A 16,584-nucleotide genomic window follows, 5' to 3' on the forward strand; every position below is an offset into this window, starting at 1 on the left:
CAAGCGATTTGAGGCCAATTTTAGAAATCGAAATATCTTTGTATATAAACTAGACAGAATCATTCTCAGAAACGACTTTGTGATCTGTGCGTTAAACTCACAGAGTTTCACCTTTCTTTTCATAGAGCAGTTTGGAAACACTCTGTTTCTTAAGTCTGCAAGGGGATATTTAGAGCTCTTTGAGGCCTTCGTTGGAAACGGGATTTCTTCATATACAGCTAGACAGATGAATTCTCAATAACTTCTTTGTGTTGTGTTTGTTCAACTCACAGAGTTGAACCTTTCTATAGAGAGAGCAGATATGAAAAACTCTTTTTGTAGATTTTACAAGTGGAGATTTCATACGATTTCAGGCGAATTGTAGTAAAGGAAATATCTTCGTTTAAAAACTAGACAGAATCATTCTCAGAAACTACTTTGTGATGTGTGCGTTCAACTCACAGAGTTTCACCTTTCTTTTCATAGAGCAGTTTGGAAACACTCTGTTTGTAAAGTTTGAAGCAGGATAATTGGACCACTCTGAGGACTTCGTTGGAAACGGGATTTCTCAGTATACTGCTAGACAGAGGAATTCCCAGTAACTTCTTTGTGTTGTGTGTATTCACCTCACAGAGTTAAACTTTCCTTTACACAGAGCAGTTTGGAAACACTCTTTTTGTGGAATTTGCAACTGGAAATTTCAAGCGATTTCAGGAAAATTGTAGTCAAGGAAATATCTTCGTTCAAAAACTACACAGAATCATTCTGAGAGACTACTTTGTGATGTGTGCGTTCAACTCACGGAGTTTAACGTTTCTTTTCATAGAGCAGTTTGGAAACACTCTGTTTGTTAAGTCCGCAAGGTGATATTTAGACCTCTTTGAGGCCTTCGTTGGAAACGGGATTTCTTCATATAAAGCTAGACAGATGAATTCTCAGTAACTTATTTGTGTTGTGTGTATTCAACTCACAGATTTGAACCATTCTTTAGACAGAGCAGATTTGAAACACTCTTTTTGTGGATTTTACAAGTGGAGATTTCAAGCGATTTGAGGCCGTTTTTAGTAAAGGAAATATCCTCGTTTAAAAACTATACAGAATCATTCTCAGAAACTACTTTGTGATGTGTGTGTTTAACGCACAGAGTTTAACCTTTCTTTTCATAGAGCAGTTTGGAAACACTCTGTTTGTTAAGTTTGCAGCAGGATATTTGGACCACTTTGAGGCCTTCGTTGGAAACGGGATTTCTCAGTATACTGCTAGACCGATGAATTCCCAGTAACTTCTTTGTGTTGAGTTTATTCAACTCACTGAATTGAACCTTCCTTTAGACAGAGCAGTTTGGAAACACTCTTTTTGTGGAATTTGCAAGTGGAGATTTCAAGCGATTTGAGGCCAATTTTAGAAATCGAAATATCTTTGTATAAAAACAAGACAGAATCATTCTCAGAAACTACTTTGTGATGTGTGCGTTAAACTCACAGAGTTTCACCTTTCTTTTCATAGAGCAGTTTGGAAACACTCTGTTTCTTAAGTCTGCAAGGGGATATTTAGAGCTCTTTGAGGCCTTCGTTGGAAACGGGATTTCTTCACATACAGCTAGACAGATGAATTCTCAATAACTTCTTTGTGTTGTGTTTGCTCAACTCACAGAGTTGAACCTTTCTTTAGAGAGAGCAGATATGAAACACTCTTTTTGTAGATTTTACAAGTGGAGATTTCATACGATTTCAGGCGAATTGTAGTAAAGGAAATATCTTCGTTTAAAAACTAGACAGAATCATTCTCAGAAACTACTTTGTGATGTGTGCGTTCAAATCACAGAGTTTCACCTTTCTTTTCATAGAGCAGTTTGGAAACACTCTGTTTGTTACGTTTGCAGCAGGATATTTGGACCACTCTGAGGCCTTCGTTGGAAACGGGATTTCTCAGTATACTGCTAGACAGATGAATTCCCAGTAACTTCTTTGTGTTGTGTGTATTCACCTCACAGAGTTAAACTTTCCTTTACACAGAGCAGTTTGGAAACACTCTTTTTGTGGAATTTGCAACTGGAAATTTCAAGCGATTTGAGGAAAATTGCAGTCAAGGAAATATCTTCGTTTGAAAACTAGACAGAATCATTCTCAGAAACTACTTTGTGATTTGTGCGTTCAACTCACAGAGTTTCACCTTTCTTTTCATAGAACAGTTTGGAAACACTCTGTTTGTTAAGTCTGCAAGGGGATATTTAGACCTCTTTGAGGCCTTCGTTGGAAACGGGATTTCTCCACATAAAGCTGGACAGATGAATTCTCAGTAACTTCTTTGTGTTGTGTGTATTCAACTCACAGAGTTGAACCATTCTTTAGACAGAACAGATTTGAAACACTCTTTTTGTGGATTTTACAAGTGGAGATTTCAAGCCATTTGAGGCCATTTGTAGTAAAGGAAATATCTTCGTTTAAAAACTATAGAGAATCATTCTCAGAAACTACTTTGTGATGTGTGCGTTCAACTCACAGAGTTTCACCTTTCTTTTCATAGAGCAGTTTGGAAACACTCTGTTTGTTAAGTTTGCAGCAGGATATTTGGACCACTCTGAGGCCTTCGTTGGAAACGGGATTTCTCAGTATACTGCTAGACCGATGAATTCCCAGTAACTTCTTTGTGTTGAGTTTATTCAACTCACTGAATTGAACCTTCCTTTAGACAGAGCAGTTTGGAAACACTCTTTTTGTGGAATTTGCAAGTGGAGATTTCAAGCGATTTGAGGCCAATTTTAGAAATCGAAATATCTTTGTATATAAACTAGACAGAATCATTCTCAGAAACGACTTTGTGATCTGTGCGTTAAACTCACAGAGTTTCACCTTTCTTTTCATAGAGCAGTTTGGAAACACTCTGTTTCTTAAGTCTGCAAGGGGATATTTAGAGCTCTTTGAGGCCTTCGTTGGAAACGGGATTTCTTCATATACAGCTAGACAGATGAATTCTCAATAACTTCTTTGTGTTGTGTTTGTTCAACTCACAGAGTTGAACCTTTCTATAGAGAGAGCAGATATGAAAAACTCTTTTTGTAGATTTTACAAGTGGAGATTTCATACGATTTCAGGCGAATTGTAGTAAAGGAAATATCTTCGTTTAAAAACTAGACAGAATCATTCTCAGAAACTACTTTGTGATGTGTGCGTTCAACTCACAGAGTTTCACCTTTCTTTTCATAGAGCAGTTTGGAAACACTCTGTTTGTAAAGTTTGAAGCAGGATAATTGGACCACTCTGAGGACTTCGTTGGAAACGGGATTTCTCAGTATACTGCTAGACAGAGGAATTCCCAGTAACTTCTTTGTGTTGTGTGTATTCACCTCACAGAGTTAAACTTTCCTTTACACAGAGCAGTTTGGAAACACTCTTTTTGTGGAATTTGCAACTGGAAATTTCAAGCGATTTCAGGAAAATTGTAGTCAAGGAAATATCTTCGTTCAAAAACTACACAGAATCATTCTGAGAGACTACTTTGTGATGTGTGCGTTCAACTCACGGAGTTTAACGTTTCTTTTCATAGAGCAGTTTGGAAACACTCTGTTTGTTAAGTCCGCAAGGTGATATTTAGACCTCTTTGAGGCCTTCGTTGGAAACGGGATTTCTTCATATAAAGCTAGACAGATGAATTCTCAGTAACTTATTTGTGTTGTGTGTATTCAACTCACAGATTTGAACCATTCTTTAGACAGAGCAGATTTGAAACACTCTTTTTGTGGATTTTACAAGTGGAGATTTCAAGCGATTTGAGGCCGTTTTTAGTAAAGGAAATATCCTCGTTTAAAAACTATACAGAATCATTCTCAGAAACTACTTTGTGATGTGTGTGTTTAACGCACAGAGTTTAACCTTTCTTTTCATAGAGCAGTTTGGAAACACTCTGTTTGTTAAGTTTGCAGCAGGATATTTGGACCACTTTGAGGCCTTCGTTGGAAACGGGATTTCTCAGTATACTGCTAGACCGATGAATTCCCAGTAACTTCTTTGTGTTGAGTTTATTCAACTCACTGAATTGAACCTTCCTTTAGACAGAGCAGTTTGGAAACACTCTTTTTGTGGAATTTGCAAGTGGAGATTTCAAGCGATTTGAGGCCAATTTTAGAAATCGAAATATCTTTGTATAAAAACAAGACAGAATCATTCTCAGAAACTACTTTGTGATGTGTGCGTTAAACTCACAGAGTTTCACCTTTCTTTTCATAGAGCAGTTTGGAAACACTCTGTTTCTTAAGTCTGCAAGGGGATATTTAGAGCTCTTTGAGGCCTTCGTTGGAAACGGGATTTCTTCACATACAGCTAGACAGATGAATTCTCAATAACTTCTTTGTGTTGTGTTTGCTCAACTCACAGAGTTGAACCTTTCTTTAGAGAGAGCAGATATGAAACACTCTTTTTGTAGATTTTACAAGTGGAGATTTCATACGATTTCAGGCGAATTGTAGTAAAGGAAATATCTTCGTTTAAAAACTAGACAGAATCATTCTCAGAAACTACTTTGTGATGTGTGCGTTCAAATCACAGAGTTTCACCTTTCTTTTCATAGAGCAGTTTGGAAACACTCTGTTTGTTAAGTTTGCAGCAGGATATTTGGACCACTCTGAGGCCTTCGTTGGAAACGGGATTTCTCAGTATACTGCTAGACAGATGAATTCCCAGTAACTTCTTTGTGTTGTGTGTATTCACCTCACAGAGTTAAACTTTCCTTTACACAGAGCAGTTTGGAAACACTCTTTTTGTGGAATTTGCAACTGGAAATTTCAAGCGATTTGAGGAAAATTGCAGTCAAGGAAATATCTTCGTTTGAAAACTAGACAGAATCATTCTCAGAAACTACTTTGTGATTTGTGCGTTCAACTCACAGAGTTTCACCTTTCTTTTCATAGAGCAGTTTGGAAACACTCTGTTTGTTAAGTCTGCAAGGGGATATTTAGACCTCTTTGAGGCCTTCGTTGGAAACGGGATTTCTCCATATAAAGCTGGACAGATGAATTCTCAGTAACTTCTTTGTGTTGTGTGTATTCAACTCACAGAGTTGAACCATTCTTTAGACAGAACAGATTTGAAACACTCTTTTTGTGGATTTTACAAGTGGAGATTTCAAGCCATTTGAGGCCATTTGTAGTAAAGGAAATATCTTCGTTTAAAAACTATAGAGAATCATTCTCAGAAACTACTTTGTGATGTGTGCGTTCAACTCACAGAGTTTCACCTTTCTTTTCATAGAGCAGTTTGGAAACACTCTGTTTGTTAAGTTTGCAGCAGGATATTTGGACCACTCTGAGGCCTTCGTTGGAAACGGGATTTCTCAGTATACTGCTAGACCGATGAATTCCCAGTAACTTCTTTGTGTTGAGTTTATTCAACTCACTGAATTGAACCTTCCTTTAGACAGAGCAGTTTGGAAACACTCTTTTTGTGGAATTTGCAAGTGGAGATTTCAAGCGATTTGAGGCCAATTTTAGAAATCGAAATATCTTTGTATATAAACTAGACAGAATCATTCTCAGAAACGACTTTGTGATCTGTGCGTTAAACTCACAGAGTTTCACCTTTCTTTTCATAGAGCAGTTTGGAAACACTCTGTTTCTTAAGTCTGCAAGGGGATATTTAGAGCTCTTTGAGGCCTTCGTTGGAAACGGGATTTCTTCATATACAGCTAGACAGATGAATTCTCAATAACTTCTTTGTGTTGTGTTTGTTCAACTCACAGAGTTGAACCTTTCTATAGAGAGAGCAGATATGAAAAACTCTTTTTGTAGATTTTACAAGTGGAGATTTCATACGATTTCAGGCGAATTGTAGTAAAGGAAATATCTTCGTTTAAAAACTAGACAGAATCATTCTCAGAAACTACTTTGTGATGTGTGCGTTCAAATCACAGAGTTTCACCTTTCTTTTCATAGAGCAGTTTGGAAACACTCTGTTTGTAAAGTTTGAAGCAGGATAATTGGACCACTCTGAGGACTTCGTTGGAAACGGGATTTCTCAGTATACTGCTAGACAGAGGAATTCCCAGTAACTTCTTTGTGTTGTGTGTATTCACCTCACAGAGTTAAACTTTCCTTTACACAGAGCAGTTTGGAAACACTCTTTTTGTGGAATTTGCAACTGGAAATTTCAAGCGATTTCAGGAAAATTGTAGTCAAGGAAATATCTTCGTTCAAAAACTACACAGAATCATTCTGAGAGACTACTTTGTGATGTGTGCGTTCAACTCACGGAGTTTAACGTTTCTTTTCATAGAGCAGTTTGGAAACACTCTGTTTGTTAAGTCCGCAAGGTGATATTTAGACCTCTTTGAGGCCTTCGTTGGAAACGGGATTTCTTCATATAAAGCTAGACAGATGAATTCTCAGTAACTTATTTGTGTTGTGTGTATTCAACTCACAGATTTGAACCATTCTTTAGACAGAGCAGATTTGAAACACTCTTTTTGTGGATTTTACAAGTGGAGATTTCAAGCGATTTGAGGCCGTTTTTAGTAAAGGAAATATCCTCGTTTAAAAACTATACAGAATCATTCTCAGAAACTACTTTGTGATGTGTGTGTTTAACGCACAGAGTTTAACCTTTCTTTTCATAGAGCAGTTTGGAAACACTCTGTTTGTTAAGTTTGCAGCAGGATATTTGGACCACTTTGAGGCCTTCGTTGGAAACGGGATTTCTCAGTATACTGCTAGACCGATGAATTCCCAGTAACTTCTTTGTGTTGAGTTTATTCAACTCACTGAATTGAACCTTCCTTTAGACAGAGCAGTTTGGAAACACTCTTTTTGTGGAATTTGCAAGTGGAGATTTCAAGCGATTTCAGGCCAATTTTAGAAATCGAAATATCTTTGTATAAAAACAAGACAGAATCATTCTCAGAAACTACTTTGTGATGTGTGCGTTAAACTCACAGAGTTTCACCTTTCTTTTCATAGAGCAGTTTGGAAACACTCTGTTTCTTAAGTCTGCAAGGGGATATTTAGAGCTCTTTGAGGCCTTCGTTGGAAACGGGATTTCTTCACATACAGCTAGACAGATGAATTCTCAATAACTTCTTTGTGTTGTGTTTGCTCAACTCACAGAGTTGAACCTTTCTTTAGAGAGAGCAGATATGAAACACTCTTTTTGTAGATTTTACAAGTGGAGATTTCATACGATTTCAGGCGAATTGTAGTAAAGGAAAGATCTTCGTTTAAAAACTAGACAGAATCATTCTCAGAAACTACTTTGTGATGTGTGCGTTCAACTCACAGAGTTTCACCTTTCTTTTCATAGAGCAGTTTGGAAACACTCTGTTTGTTAAGTTGCAGCAGGATATTTGGACCACTCTGAGGCCTTCGTTGGAAACGGGATTTCTCAGTATACTGCTAGACAGATGAATTCCCAGTAACTTCTTTGTGTTGTGTGTATTCACCTCACAGATTTAAACTTTCCTTTACACAGAGCAGTTTGGAAACACTCTTTTTGCGGAATTTGCAACTGGAAATTTCAAGCGATTTGAGGAAAATTGCAGTCAAGGAAATAACTTCGTTTGAAAACTAGACAGAATCATTCTCAGAAACTACTTTGTGATTTGTGCGTTCAACTCACAGAGTTTAACCTTTCTTTTCATAGAGCAGTTTGGAAACACTCTGTTTGTTAAGTCTGCAAGGGGATATTTAGACCTCTTTGAGGCCTTCGTTGGAAACGGGATTTCTTCATATAAAGCTGGACAGATGAATTCTCAGTAACTTCTTTGTGTTGTGTGTATTCAACTCACAGAGTTGAACCATTCTTTAGACAGAGCAGATTTGAAACACCCTTTTTGTGGATTTTACAAGTGGAGATTTCAAGCCATTTGAGGCCATTTGTAGTAAAGGAAATATCTTCGTTTAAAAACTATACAGAATCATTCTCAGAAACTACTTTGTGATGTGTGCGTCTAACGCACAGAGTTTAACCTTTCTTTTCATAGAGCAGTTTGGAAACACTCTGTTTGTTAAGTTTGCAGCAGGATATTTGGACCACTTTGAGGCCTTCGTTGGAAACGGGATTTCTCAGTATACTGCTAGACCGATGAATTCCCAGTAACTTCTTTGTGTTGAGTTTATTCAACTCACTGAATTGAACCTTCCTTTAGACAGAGCAGTTTGGAAACACTCTTTTTGTGGAATTTGCAAGTGGAGATTTCAAGCGATTTGAGGCCAATTTTAGAAATCGAAATATCTTTGTATAAAAACAAGACAGAATCATTCTCAGAAACTACTTTGTGATGTGTGCGTTAAACTCACAGGGTTTCACCTTTCTTTTCATAGAGCAGTTTGGAAACACTCTGTTTCTTAAGTCTGCAAGGGGATATTTAGAGCTCTTTGAGGCCTTCGTTGGAAACGGGATTTCTTCACATACAGCTAGACAGATGAATTCTCAATAACTTCTTTGTGTTGTGTTTGCTCAACTCACAGAGTTGAACCTTTCTTTAGAGAGAGCAGATATGAAACACTCTTTTTGTAGATTTTACAAGTGGAGATTTCATACGATTTCAGGCGAATTGTAGTAAAGGAAATATCTTCGTTTAAAAACTAGACAGAATCATTCTCAGAAACTACTTTGTGATGTGTGCGTTTAACTCACAGAGTTTCACCTTTCTTTTCATAGAGCAGTTTGGAAACACTCTGTTTGTTAAGTTTGCAGCAGGATATTTGGACCACTCTGAGGCCTTCGTTGGAAACGGGATTTCTCAGTATACTGCTAGACATATGTATTCCCAGTAACTTCTTTGTGTTGTGTGTATTCACCTCACGGAGTTAAACTTTCCTTTACACAGAGCAGTTTGGAAACACTCTTTTTGTGGAATTTGCAACTGGAAATTTCAAGCGATTTGAGGAAAATTGCAGTCAAGGAAATATCTTCGTTTGAAAACTAGACAGAATCATTCTCAGAAACTACTTTGTGATTTGTGCGTTCAACTCACAGAGTTTCACCTTTCTTTTCATAGAGCAGTTTGGAAACACTCTGTTTGTTAAGTCTGCAAGGGGATATTTAGACCTCTTTGAGGCCTTCGTTGGAAACGGGATTTCTTCATATAAAGCTGGACAGATGAATTCTCAGTAACTTCTTTGTGTTGTGTGTATTCAACTCACAGAGTTGAACCATTCTTTAGACAGAGCAGATTTGAAACACCCTTTTTGTGGATTTTACAAGTGGAGATTTCAAGCCATTTGAGGCCATTTGTAGTAAAGGAAATACCTTCGTTTAAAAACTCTACAGAATCATTCACAGAAACTACTTTGTGATGTGTGCGTCTAACGCACAGAGTTTAACCTTTCTTTTCATAGAGCAGTTTGGAAACACTCTGTTTGTTAAGTTTGCAGCAGGATATTTGGACCACTTTGAGGCCTTCGTTGGAAAAGGGATTTCTCAGTATACTGCTAGACCGATGAATTCCCAGTAACTTCTTTGTGTTGAGTTTATTCAACTCACTGAATTGAACCTTCCTTTAGACAGAGCAGTTTGGAAACACTCTTTTTGTGGAATTTGCAAGTGGAGATTTCAAGCGATTTGAGGCCAATTTTAGAAATCGAAATATCTTTGTATAAAAACAAGACAGAATCATTCTCAGAAACTACTTTGTGATGTGTGCGTTAAACTCACAGAGTTTCACCTTTCTTTTCATAGAGCAGGTTGGAAACACTCTGTTTCTTAAGTCTGCAAGGGGATATTTAGAGCTCTTTGAGGCCTTCGTTGGAAACGGGATTTCTTCACATACAGCTAGACAGATGAATTCTCAATAACTTCTTTGTGTTGTGTTTGCTCAACTCACAGAGTTGAACCTTTCTTTAGAGAGAGCAGATATGAAACACTCTTTTTGTAGATTTTACAAGTGGAGATTTCATACGATTTCAGGCGAATTGTAGTAAAGGAAATATCTTCGTTTAAAAACTAGACAGAATCATTCTCAGAAACTACTTTGTGATGTGTGCGTTCAACTCACAGAGTTTCACCTTTCTTTTCATAGAGCAGTTTGGAAACACTCTGTTTGTTAAGTTTGCAGCAGGATATTTGGACCACTCTGAGGCCTTCGTTGGAAACGGGATTTCTCAGTATACTGCTAGACAGATGAATTCCCAGTAACTTCTTTGTGTTGTGTGTATTCACCTCACAGAGTTAAACTTTCCTTTACACAGAGCAGTTTGGAAACACTCTTTTTGTGGAATTTGCAACTGGAAATTTCAAGCGATTTGAGGAAAATTGCAGTCAAGGAAATATCTTCGTTTGAAAACTAGACAGAATCATTCTCAGAAACTACTTTGTGATTTGTGCGTTCAACTCACAGAGTTTAACCTTTCTTTTCATAGAGCAGTTTGGAAACACTCTGTTTGTTAAGTTTGCAGCAGGATATTTGGACCACTCTGAGGCCTTCGTTGGAAACGGGATTTCTCAGTATACTGCTAGACAGATGAATTCCCAGTAACTTCTTTGTGTTGTGTGTATTCACCTCACAGAGTTAAACTTTCCTTTACACAGAGCAGTTTGGAAACACTCTTTTTGTGGAATTTGCAACTGGAAATTTCAAGCGATTTGAGGAAAATTGCAGTCAAGGAAATATCTTCGTTTGAAAACTAGACAGAATCATTCTCAGAAACTACTTTGTGATTTGTGCGTTCAACTCACAGAGTTTCACCTTTCTTTTCATAGAACAGTTTGGAAACACTCTGTTTGTTAAGTCTGCAAGGGGATATTTAGACCTCTTTGAGGCCTTCGTTGGAAACGGGATTTCTCCATATAAAGCTGGACAGATGAATTCTCAGTAACTTCTTTGTGTTGTGTGTATTCAACTCACAGAGTTGAACCATTCTTTAGACAGAACAGATTTGAAACACTCTTTTTGTGGATTTTACAAGTGGAGATTTCAAGCCATTTGAGGCCATTTGTAGTAAAGGAAATATCTTCGTTTAAAAACTATAGAGAATCATTCTCAGAAACTACTTTGTGATGTGTGCGTTCAACTCACAGAGTTTCACCTTTCTTTTCATAGAGCAGTTTGGAAACACTCTGTTTGTTAAGTTTGCAGCAGGATATTTGGACCACTTTGAGGCCTTCGTTGGAAACGGGATTTCTCAGTATACTGCTAGACCGATGAATTCCCAGTAACTTCTTTGTGTTGAGTTTATTCAACTCACTGAATTGAACCTTCCTTTAGACAGAGCAGTTTGGAAACACTCTTTTTGTGGAATTTGCAAGTGGAGATTTCAAGCGATTTGAGGCCAATTTTAGAAATCGAAATATCTTTGTATATAAACTAGACAGAATCATTCTCAGAAACGACTTTGTGATCTGTGCGTTAAACTCACAGAGTTTCACCTTTCTTTTCATAGAGCAGTTTGGAAACACTCTGTTTCTTAAGTCTGCAAGGGGATATTTAGAGCTCTTTGAGGCCTTCGTTGGAAACGGGATTTCTTCATATACAGCTAGACAGATGAATTCTCAATAACTTCTTTGTGTTGTGTTTGTTCAACTCACAGAGTTGAACCTTTCTATAGAGAGAGCAGATATGAAAAACTCTTTTTGTAGATTTTACAAGTGGAGATTTCATACGATTTCAGGCGAATTGTAGTAAAGGAAATATCTTCGTTTAAAAACTAGACAGAATCATTCTCAGAAACTACTTTGTGATGTGTGCGTTCAACTCACAGAGTTTCACCTTTCTTTTCATAGAGCAGTTTGGAAACACTCTGTTTGTTAAGTTTGCAGCAGGATATTTGGACCACTCTGAGGCCTTCGTTGGAAACGGGATTTCTCAGTATACTGCTAGACAGATGAATTCCCAGTAACTTCTTTGTGTTGTGTGTATTCACCTCACAGAGTTAAACTTTCCTTTACACAGAGCAGTTTGGAAACACTCTTTTTGTGGAATTTGCAACTGGAAATTTCAAGCGATTTGAGGAAAATTGCAGTCAAGGAAATATCTTCGTTTGAAAACTAGACAGAATCATTCTCAGAAACTACTTTGTGATTTGTGCGTTCAACTCACAGAGTTTAACCTTTCTTTTCATAGAGCAGTTTGGAAACACTCTGTTTGTTAAGTTTGCAGCAGGATATTTGGACCACTCTGAGGCCTTCGTTGGAAACGGGATTTCTCAGTATACTGCTAGACAGATGAATTCCCAGTAACTTCTTTGTGTTGTGTGTATTCACCTCACAGAGTTAAACTTTCCTTTACACAGAGCAGTTTGGAAACACTCTTTTTGTGGAATTTGCAACTGGAAATTTCAAGCGATTTGAGGAAAATTGCAGTCAAGGAAATATCTTCGTTTGAAAACTAGACAGAATCATTCTCAGAAACTACTTTGTGATTTGTGCGTTCAACTCACAGAGTTTCACCTTTCTTTTCATAGAACAGTTTGGAAACACTCTGTTTGTTAAGTCTGCAAGGGGATATTTAGACCTCTTTGAGGCCTTCGTTGGAAACGGGATTTCTCCATATAAAGCTGGACAGATGAATTCTCAGTAACTTCTTTGTGTTGTGTGTATTCAACTCACAGAGTTGAACCATTCTTTAGACAGAACAGATTTGAAACACTCTTTTTGTGGATTTTACAAGTGGAGATTTCAAGCCATTTGAGGCCATTTGTAGTAAAGGAAATATCTTCGTTTAAAAACTATAGAGAATCATTCTCAGAAACTACTTTGTGATGTGTGCGTTCAACTCACAGAGTTTCACCTTTCTTTTCATAGAGCAGTTTGGAAACACTCTGTTTGTTAAGTTTGCAGCAGGATATTTGGACCACTTTGAGGCCTTCGTTGGAAACGGGATTTCTCAGTATACTGCTAGACCGATGAATTCCCAGTAACTTCTTTGTGTTGAGTTTATTCAACTCACTGAATTGAACCTTCCTTTAGACAGAGCAGTTTGGAAACACTCTTTTTGTGGAATTTGCAAGTGGAGATTTCAAGCGATTTGAGGCCAATTTTAGAAATCGAAATATCTTTGTATATAAACTAGACAGAATCATTCTCAGAAACGACTTTGTGATCTGTGCGTTAAACTCACAGAGTTTCACCTTTCTTTTCATAGAGCAGTTTGGAAACACTCTGTTTCTTAAGTCTGCAAGGGGATATTTAGAGCTCTTTGAGGCCTTCGTTGGAAACGGGATTTCTTCATATACAGCTAGACAGATGAATTCTCAATAACTTCTTTGTGTTGTGTTTGTTCAACTCACAGAGTTGAACCTTTCTATAGAGAGAGCAGATATGAAAAACTCTTTTTGTAGATTTTACAAGTGGAGATTTCATACGATTTCAGGCGAATTGTAGTAAAGGAAATATCTTCGTTTAAAAACTAGACAGAATCATTCTCAGAAACTACTTTGTGATGTGTGCGTTCAACTCACAGAGTTTCACCTTTCTTTTCATAGAGCAGTTTGGAAACACTCTGTTTGTAAAGTTTGAAGCAGGATAATTGGACCACTCTGAGGACTTCGTTGGAAACGGGATTTCTCAGTATACTGCTAGACAGAGGAATTCCCAGTAACTTCTTTGTGTTGTGTGTATTCACCTCACAGAGTTAAACTTTCCTTTACACAGAGCAGTTTGGAAACACTCTTTTTGTGGAATTTGCAACTGGAAATTTCAAGCGATTTGAGGAAAATTGTAGTCAAGGAAATATCTTCGTTCAAAAACTACACAGAATCATTCTGAGAGACTACTTTGTGATGTGTGCGTTCAACTCACGGAGTTTAACGTTTCTTTTCATAGAGCAGTTTGGAAACACTCTGTTTGTTAAGTCCGCAAGGTGATATTTAGACCTCTTTGAGGCCTTCGTTGGAAACGGGATTTCTTCATATAAAGCTAGACAGATGAATTCTCAGTAACTTATTTGTGTTGTGTGTATTCAACTCACAGATTTGAACCATTCTTTAGACAGAGCAGATTTGAAACACTCTTTTTGTGGATTTTACAAGTGGAGATTTCAAGCGATTTGAGGCCGTTTTTAGTAAAGGAAATATCCTCGTTTAAAAACTATACAGAATCATTCTCAGAAACTACTTTGTGATGTGTGTGTTTAACGCACAGAGTTTAACCTTTCTTTTCATAGAGCAGTTTGGAAACACTCTGTTTGTTAAGTTTGCAGCAGGATATTTGGACCACTTTGAGGCCTTCGTTGGAAACGGGATTTCTCAGTATACTGCTAGACCGATGAATTCCCAGTAACTTCTTTGTGTTGAGTTTATTCAACTCACTGAATTGAACCTTCCTTTAGACAGAGCAGTTTGGAAACACTCTTTTTGTGGAATTTGCAAGTGGAGATTTCAAGCGATTTGAGGCCAATTTTAGAAATCGAAATATCTTTGTATAAAAACAAGACAGAATCATTCTCAGAAACTACTTTGTGATGTGTGCGTTAAACTCACAGAGTTTCACCTTTCTTTTCATAGAGCAGTTTGGAAACACTCTGTTTCTTAAGTCTGCAAGGGGATATTTAGAGCTCTTTGAGGCCTTCGTTGGAAACGGGATTTCTTCACATACAGCTAGACAGATGAATTCTCAATAACTTCTTTGTGTTGTGTTTGCTCAACTCACAGAGTTGAACCTTTCTTTAGAGAGAGCAGATATGAAACACTCTTTTTGTAGATTTTACAAGTGGAGATTTCATACGATTTCAGGCGAATTGTAGTAAAGGAAATATCTTCGTTTAAAAACTAGACAGAATCATTCTCAGAAACTACTTTGTGATGTGTGCGTTCAAATCACAGAGTTTCACCTTTCTTTTCATAGAGCAGTTTGGAAACACTCTGTTTGTTAAGTTTGCAGCAGGATATTTGGACCACTCTGAGGCCTTCGTTGGAAACGGGATTTCTCAGTATACTGCTAGACAGATGAATTCCCAGTAACTTCTTTGTGTTGTGTGTATTCACCTCACAGAGTTAAACTTTCCTTTACACAGAGCAGTTTGGAAACACTCTTTTTGTGGAATTTGCAACTGGAAATTTCAAGCGATTTGAGGAAAATTGCAGTCAAGGAAATATCTTCGTTTGAAAACTAGACAGAATCATTCTCAGAAACTACTTTGTGATTTGTGCGTTCAACTCACAGAGTTTCACCTTTCTTTTCATAGAACAGTTTGGAAACACTCTGTTTGTTAAGTCTGCAAGGGGATATTTAGACCTCTTTGAGGCCTTCGTTGGAAACGGGATTTCTCCATATAAAGCTGGACAGATGAATTCTCAGTAACTTCTTTGTGTTGTGTGTATTCAACTCACAGAGTTGAACCATTCTTTAGACAGAACAGATTTGAAACACTCTTTTTGTGGATTTTACAAGTGGAGATTTCAAGCCATTTGAGGCCATTTGTAGTAAAGGAAATATCTTCGTTTAAAAACTATAGAGAATCATTCTCAGAAACTACTTTGTGATGTGTGCGTTCAACTCACAGAGTTTCACCTTTCTTTTCATAGAGCAGTTTGGAAACACTCTGTTTGTTAAGTTTGCAGCAGGATATTTGGACCACTCTGAGGCCTTCGTTGGAAACGGGATTTCTCAGTATACTGCTAGACCGATGAATTCCCAGTAACTTCTTTGTGTTGAGTTTATTCAACTCACTGAATTGAACCTTCCTTTAGACAGAGCAGTTTGGAAACACTCTTTTTGTGGAATTTGCAAGTGGAGATTTCAAGCGATTTGAGGCCAATTTTAGAAATCGAAATATCTTTGTATATAAACTAGACAGAATCATTCTCAGAAACGACTTTGTGATCTGTGCGTTAAACTCACAGAGTTTCACCTTTCTTTTCATAGAGCAGTTTGGAAACACTCTGTTTCTTAAGTCTGCAAGGGGATATTTAGAGCTCTTTGAGGCCTTCGTTGGAAACGGGATTTCTTCATATACAGCTAGACAGATGAATTCTCAATAACTTCTTTGTGTTGTGTTTGTTCAACTCACAGAGTTGAACCTTTCTATAGAGAGAGCAGATATGAAAAACTCTTTTTGTAGATTTTACAAGTGGAGATTTCATACGATTTCAGGCGAATTGTAGTAAAGGAAATATCTTCGTTTAAAAACTAGACAGAATCATTCTCAGAAACTACTTTGTGATGTGTGCGTTCAACTCACAGAGTTTCACCTTTCTTTTCATAGAGCAGTTTGGAAACACTCTGTTTGTAAAGTTTGAAGCAGGATAATTGGACCACTCTGAGGACTTCGTTGGAAACGGGATTTCTCAGTATACTGCTAGACAGAGGAATTCCCAGTAACTTCTTTGTGTTGTGTGTATTCACCTCACAGAGTTAAACTTTCCTTTACACAGAGCAGTTTGGAAACACTCTTTTTGTGGAATTTGCAACTGGAAATTTCAAGCGATTTCAGGAAAATTGTAGTCAAGGAAATATCTTCGTTCAAAAACTACACAGAATCATTCTGAGAGACTACTTTGTGATGTGTGCGTTCAACTCACGGAGTTTAACGTTTCTTTTCATAGAGCAGTTTGGAAACACTCTGTTTGTTAAGTCCGCAAGGTGATATTTAGACCTCTTTGAGGCCTTCGTTGGAAACGGGATTTCTTCATATAAAGCTAGACAGATGAATTCTCAGTAACTTATTTGTGTTGTGTGTATTCAA

Source organism: Pan paniscus, chromosome 21 (assembly GCF_029289425.2).
Source record: "Pan paniscus chromosome 21, NHGRI_mPanPan1-v2.0_pri, whole genome shotgun sequence".
NCBI lineage: Eukaryota > Metazoa > Chordata > Mammalia > Primates > Hominidae > Pan > Pan paniscus.